General features: G+C 37.9%; 1 pseudogene; it reads right to left on the bottom strand.

Moving 5' to 3' along the window:
• Positions 1 to 6,443: 6,443 nt before the first annotated feature.
• Positions 6,444 to 6,734, bottom strand: LOC123834537 (small ubiquitin-related modifier 2-like; annotated as a pseudogene).
• Between the last annotated feature and the right edge of the window lie 734 nt (positions 6,735 to 7,468).

Here is a 7,468-nt window from a genome sequence, read left to right as displayed (position 1 = left end):
GAATCAGACTTCAAAACTCATCATGCTAGGAGGTCTCTTTTAACACTCACACTTGTTTGGATTAACAATCCAAATTTTATTTTTAACCTGTATCATTTAAATCACAAATACTTAGTATGAATACCATAAGTGCTAAAACACTAGCAAGTCATAATGCAAATTCATATTCATGGGGTACTTTAGTATTTGAAAGTTCTTTACATACATTACCTCTTGCATTTCTCTTGACAGTATAAAATGAATATTTTTTACGTCATCTCTTTTTTAAAAATGGACAAGTCAAGGTTTAGGGACGTAACAGACAGACTTGTGGGGGGTGGCACAGTGATGTTTCTGTCAGAATGTGAACCTGAGTCCTCTGGCTTCAAGTCCAGCATAGCTGCATTACTCTGTTGTGTTCAGAGTGTTTTGTGGAGGAAACATCTGTAGCTTTTTCTTCCTGGGGGCGGGCAATCAGGAGCAGGACAACAAAGAGTGCACATTCTTTCTCAGTTATGTTTGACAGCTGTTTCCTTACACTAACGATTTCAAGAGTTGTCCTTCTTCCATTTCCTTCCTCTTCTACACTGAGAATCTATAGAGTGTTTTATATTCATTGTGGTAGGTATTTAGGCTTTCTCATCCTGGAGATATGCTGCTCCTCTCCCCTCTCTTGCAATGACCTTATTTACTGAGACTTCAAACACAATCAAACTGTTTGCATTGTGGATGCAAGAACCATGCTACTACCTGGAGTGCCTAACTGTTGGCAAAAACCAGTCCTGCTGGCTGCTATCTCTGCCAAAGGGGAGAAGACTCTCGGTTTACTTATCCACTCATTTGGGAGCTCTTCCTCTGCTTGGGTAACATTTTCTTTCAATTTCTTTGCAACATTTTTCACGTCCAAATTCCTTTCCTTGGCAAGTAGGGGCCTGAGGGCTTTGCTCTTGGCTGGGGTTCTGAAAATTTGCACTGAGCTTGATAATAAGAAGTTTCACAGAGGAATGGATTGCAGAGCAAAGGGGAAACTGGAGTCCAGAATCTTGGGGTAAGTGAAGCTGGGAGTCAAGTAGTCCCAATACAGAATTTTTTTCTAAAGGGCAAGGGGGTGAATCATGGTAGAAAACCAACCCTAAGGCCAAGAGGCCAGGTCCAAGGTAAGAAGAAGGCAAGGGCTAGCCTAGAAGAGCCTACAAAGACAGAGCATGAGGAGTTTTATTAAAGCACCCTAGATAGAAGATCCTTTTTTTAAAGTCCAGGAGCACAGGGCACCTGGGTGGCTCAGTTGGTTAAGCGACTGCCTTCGGCTCAGGTCATGATCCTGGAGTCCCGGGATCGAGTCCTGCATCGGGCTCCCTGCTCGGCAGGGAGTCTGCTTTGCCCTCCGACCCTATCCCCTCTCATGTGTTCTCTCTCATTCTCTCTCTCTCAGATAAATAAATAAAATCTTTAAAAAAAAAAAAAAAGTCCAGGAGCACAAATTTTGTTCTAATCTTTTTATTCTTCATTTAAAATTCTCAGTTCCAAGTGGGATGAAGGGGAAGGTGGTCTCAAGAGCTTCAAGTCAGGCATTGAGAAATGGAAAATTATACTGGTCTCAAAGGGCATTCAGGGACATATAAGAATATTAGCAAGACTTACACTTAAAAATATTAATTTTCATGAGCCACGAACTAATATTTCAGTGACACAAGAGCAGTTTCCTCTCTTCCTAGCCATTCTATTTCTTACTACTTAGTGCTTGAGTTCAAGTTTGACACTGAGTCTACAACTCCCTATTCTTATTAAATCATTTATTTTAATTTACCTTCCCTGACTTCTCTAGGCATCTGAGAATGCAGCTCCCACTCTAGAGGCATAAACAAACTTTATCTCCACTCCTTCCCTTTTTTCCCCCCTTTTCTTTTCATTTAGGAATCTCAATTCCAGAGCCTCAAAACTTCAATCAATCCCAAAGTAATTCCTCTCCTTCCAAGATTAATGGGGAACCTACTTTGGTCTTGGCACCCTTACTATGTTGTTTAATTAATGAACTATTAAACAACCCTACAGACATTAAATAACATGATATAGATCATGTCATGAGGCAATTCATGATTAATTTCCAATGTGCATCAAAAGTTATGTTAGGAGAGTGAGGTTAGAAATGATTTTTTTTTAAAGATTTTATTTATTTGACAGACACAGTGAGAGAGGGAACACAAGCAGGGGGAGTGGGAGAGGGAGAAGCAGGTTCCCGCTGAGCAGGGAGCCCGATGCGGGGCTCGATCCCAGGATCCTGGGATCACGACCAGAGCCGAAGGCAGACACTTAACGACTGAGCCACCCAGATGCCCCAGAAATGACTTCTTTTTAAAGGAAAAATATAGAGCACTCTTTTCCTTTTGTAACTTGAGCAAATCTAAAGTTACATTTTTGGAGGCATGAAATTCTATTATGTAACACATGGTTTGCTTATGTAAACAACACAGTTTGTTATATTTAGGATATAATATATACTTGTCTTATTGAAAAAAGTGTGGAGGAGTCCACTTACTCTCATCCCCTTATTTTTTAAAAAAAGAAGTTAGGAAATAACAAGAATCAAAAGCTTAGAAAAAATGATCTGAATTTTTCTCTTTTTATCCCTAGGTCTTTACATGTCTAGTGACTGGTCAATGGAAGCATAGAGACAGATCCTGGGGAAATTTCCTGGAGGATTTTGAAGGATGAAAAAGATTTACATAAGTGGAGCGGAAGTGGAGGGACAGTTCACTCTAGTCCAGAAAAGTGTACACATGAGCACAAACACAGCAGTATGAAAGGTTGTAACAGAGACTTTTGAGGTACAGATGGGCAGAAGTATAAGGGTCTTATTTTCTCCTTAAAAATAATCTAGCTGAAAAGTGAGTGTGATATATTTTTTTCCTTTTAATAAATTCTGCCTCCAATGGAAACATGTATTTATTCAACAAATATTTATAGAGTACCGTCCCTCATGTGACAAATATACAGGCTATATTCTCAACAAAGACAAGTACAAGGAAGTCATTTACACATAACTATAATTAGCATATTTCATGAGCCAAACATTTGAAAACAGACTGTCCCTGAAAATCCAGGGAAGATGCTTAGTAATTTTAACAAGTATGTAGGTATAGGCAAGGACAAGGAGGATCCATTTACTCTGGGGAGGAACAAAGGTGCAAAAGCCTTTCCCATAGGTGAGATGGAAAGAACCCTAAGACTGACAATATGGCACAAGGAATAAGCTATGGGAATCATCTCATCTTAAATTAAGAACACCATCATAGGATGCCAAGTAAAATACAAGGACCTATCGTATAATAGAAGAAATGTTTATTGAATAAATGAGTAAATGAATCAAAGTCATTGGGACAGGTGTCCTTGTTTGGCAGTAAATATAATACTTGATGGCACAATAAGCAGACATCTAGTTCCCAAGTATTATTTATTATTTCCAAAGGCAATCAAGAAAAAAACGAAACTCTAATAATTTAGAAAAAGAAATAAATACTAAGATTGCCCTCCTTTGAGTTTAAACAATGTCAGTAGTTGACAATGATCTATTTCTTAAACTTTGTGGGTTTGCATTGCATGTTTATTATATTATCCTGGATGCCTTATAAATCCTTTCTTAATAACAACACACACACACACACACACACACTCTCATTGCTTTGTCCCCTGACAATCTTCAGTAGCTGAAGCTGAATTTGAAGCTGAAGGGGAGTGAGAAGACAAACCTCTTAAAACCCTCTTATGCAGAGGGTCTAGGAGCCTTATGGAGTCCATTCTGCTGGCATTTGGGAGGATTTTACTAACCACATTGTCTCTCTGTTTTTCTATCCATAATGAAGTTTTATGAAAAGTCTGAACATATGATAAAATACTTTTTTTAGAATGCCCTTTAGGACCCAAGACATAATATGACTCCACAGAAGATGTCATGGAACCCCTTTAACCTGGTTTATATCTGCCATTGAATTCAGTACTGAAAAGCACAGGGTCTACGTTAAGGAAATGATCCTTTCTCAATGTTTGAACAGCCATTAGTGAACTGGGTCTGAATTCCATGTCCATGTTTCCTGTAGTTTGATCAAAATTTGATTGTGAGTTAGCTATCATCCATTAATTGGCAGGCAACTTCTTCAGGAGGCCCCCCAAGGAAGCTCAGCATTGTCTTCCAAGGCAGTGAAAACTTCTCCAGACCTAAAATGTTCTTTTTTTTTTTTTTTAAAGATTTTATTTATTTATTTGAAAGAGAGAATGAGAGAGAGAGAGCATGAGAGGGGGGAGGGTCAGAGAGAGAGGCAGACTCCCTGCTGAGCAGGGAGCCCGACGCAGGACTCGATCCCGGGACTCCAGGATCATGACCTGAGCCGAAGGCAGTCGCCTAACCAACTGAGCCACCCAGGCGCCCTAAAATGTTCTTAATCAGTGGCAAATTTATTAGAATTTCAGTTCTATGAGTGGGCTGGGATCAAGGCCCACATGGGGCTCCCTGCTCATTGGGTAGTCTGCTTCTCCCTCTCCCTCTGCTGCTCCCCCAGCTTGTGCTCTCTCTCTCTGTCAAATAAATAAACAAAAACAGAATTTACTTAATATGATACTTAATGGTGAAAAACTAGAACTTTTCTGTTAAGATCAAGAACAAAGCAAGAATGTCCCCTCTCACCATCCCTTTTCAACATTGTACTGGAAGTCCTAGCTAAAGCAATAAAACAAGTAAAGGAAACAAAAAGTATACAGATTGAGATGGAAGAAATAAAACTGTCTTTGTTCACAGATAACATAATTATCTATGTAGAAAATCTGATAGAACTGACAAAAAAAAAACCCTGAAAAAATAAGTGATTATAGCAAGATTACAGGATTCAAGATTAATATACAAAAGTCAATCACTTTTTTATATACTAGGAATGAACAAGTGAAATTTGAAATTTAAAACACAATAACATTTATGTCATTACCCCCTGAAAGAAAGTACTTAGGAATAAATGTAACAGAATATGTGCAAGATCCATATGAGGAAAAACTATAAAAGTCTTACAAAAGACATCAAAGAAGAACTAAATGGGGAGATATCCTGTGGTCATGGATAGGAAGACTCATTATTGTTTAGATGGTAGTTATTCTTGACTCAATGTATAGATTCAACATAATTCCAATCAAAATTTCAACAAATTATTTTGTGGGTATCAATGAACTGATTCTAAAGTTTATATTAATTGGCAAAAGACCCAGAATAACCAACACGATGTTGAAGAAAACAAAGTCAGAAGACAAACACTATCCTCTTTAAGACTTGCTATAAAGCTACAGTAATAAATATAGTGTGGTATTGGTGAAAAAGAAGACAAAGAGATCAATGAAACAGAATAGAGAGCCTAGAAATAGATCCCCAAAATATAGTCAACTGATTCTTGACAAAGGAGCAAAGGCAAAACAATGGAGCAAAGATAGTCTTTTTGACAATTGATAGTGGGAGAACTTTTATTACATCCACACATAATAAAATGAATCTAGACACAGACCTTCCCCTCTCATAAAAGTGAACTCAAAATGAATCATAGACCTAAATATATAAAGTGCAAAGCTGTAAAAGTCCACGAAGATAACATAGCAGAAAAATACAGGTGACCTTGAGTATGGTGATGACTTTTATTTTTCATTTTTTAAAAAAATATTTTATTTTATTTATTTGACAGAGAGAGACACAGCAAGAGAGGGAACACATGCAGGGGGAGTGGGAGAGGGAGAAGCAGGCTTCCCGTGGAACAGGGAGCCCAATGCGGGGCTCGATCCCAGGAACCTGAGATCATGACCTGAGCCGAAGGCAGACGCCCAACCGACTGAGCCACCCAGGCGCCCCTTATTTTTCATTTTTAACAAGAAGTTTATTTAAATAACGAGACATTTCACTTGAAGGGAAAACCATCTATGATTCATTTCTTTTAAAGTAATTTATACCTACTTAAAGAGAGTTTGCCCTACATGTAACAACTATATACAAAAAAAGTTATAAAATTGTCCTTGGTTTTACAATGACAAATGAAAAAAATAAAAATTCTCCAATTGAACAAGGTATGCAAGGACCTTTATGCTGTTCTTTTTTTGTTAAACAGTGAGAGCAAAATAACTTACTGAGATATAAAGATAGGAGCTGAATGCCACGAATGGAGAAAGGGGGTGTTTTCACAGAGCCAGTATTTTTCCCCATCTCATGTCCATTTGATGTCAATCAAAACATACCACTGTCCATTTAGTTAAAAAAATGCAATATGCTTCTGCACATACATAGTTACATTTTATGCAATAAAGGAATGAGGAAGGGGAAAAATGAAAGAATCAAGAAAAACTACTGTATAGTCAGGATGTGGTGGAAGCAAATTGCAGTTTTCCAATTGAGAAGGTCCTCTTTGGTCTGGAGGAACAGAGTTTTGAAGTAGCAGGTTCCCTTTTTAGTAAACACCTCCTGTCTGCTACTGGAACACATCACATCAATTATATCTTCATCCTTCATCTCCAACTGTGCAGAAGTGTCTGTTTCATTGGTTGGTTGTTCATCAAATAGGAATCTGATCTGCCTCATTGACAAACTGTCATTCACAATAGGCTTTCATTAGTTTACTAAGTGCTGTGGGCCTCTTCATCTTAAATGGCACTGCAGAACCATCCTGCTCCACCGCCTTCAAATTAATAGGATCATTGTTCTCAGTTCTGACTCCTTCCTTGTACTTTTTATTGGCCATGGAGTGCGCCAGTCTCCTCAGCTGCCACTTCACAAAAGAAATAAAAGGTCCACACTGAAGGAACATATAGCAGGACCAGGAGCAGCCAAAGAGGGAGACAGCTGGTGATGTGTCTTTAGATACAACACCAAAGCACAATTCCCAAAAGAAATAATTGATAAACTGGTCTTTATTAAAATTAAAAACTTTTCCTCTTCATAGGACACAGTCAAGAGAATGAAAGGACGAGGCACAGACGGGGAGAAAATATTTGCAAAATACATATATGATAAAGGACTATTATCTAAAATATACAAAGAACGAGAATAAGAATATGAATAACCTAATTTTCAAAAGCCCAAAGACCTGAACAAGACACCTCACCAAAGAAGATATACTAGTGACAAATAAGCACCTGTATAAACAACAATGAGCTATCACTACACACTTATTAGAATGACCCAAGCCCCAAACACTAACAACAACAAATGCTGGCAAGATATGGGGCAACAGGAACTCTCATTCATTTCTGGTGAGAATATAAAACTTTGGAAGACATTCTGGCAATTTCTTACAAAACTAAATGTACTCTTAGCTACAATCTAGCAATTCCACTTCTTAGTATTTACCCAAAGGAGTTGAAAACTTATGTGCACATAAAAACTTACATGAGGATGATATACATGTTATATGTATATACAGCTGAATACATAATAACATTACAATACATATAACATGGTTGCCAGAACTTGGAG

Source organism: Mirounga angustirostris, unplaced genomic scaffold (genome assembly GCF_029215605.1).
Source record: "Mirounga angustirostris isolate CCGP_5_RB_7025 unplaced genomic scaffold, mMirAng1.0.hap1 SCAF_1, whole genome shotgun sequence".
NCBI classification, from domain to species: domain Eukaryota; kingdom Metazoa; phylum Chordata; class Mammalia; order Carnivora; family Phocidae; genus Mirounga; species Mirounga angustirostris.
This window is presented reverse-complemented; position numbering and strand designations above follow the sequence as displayed.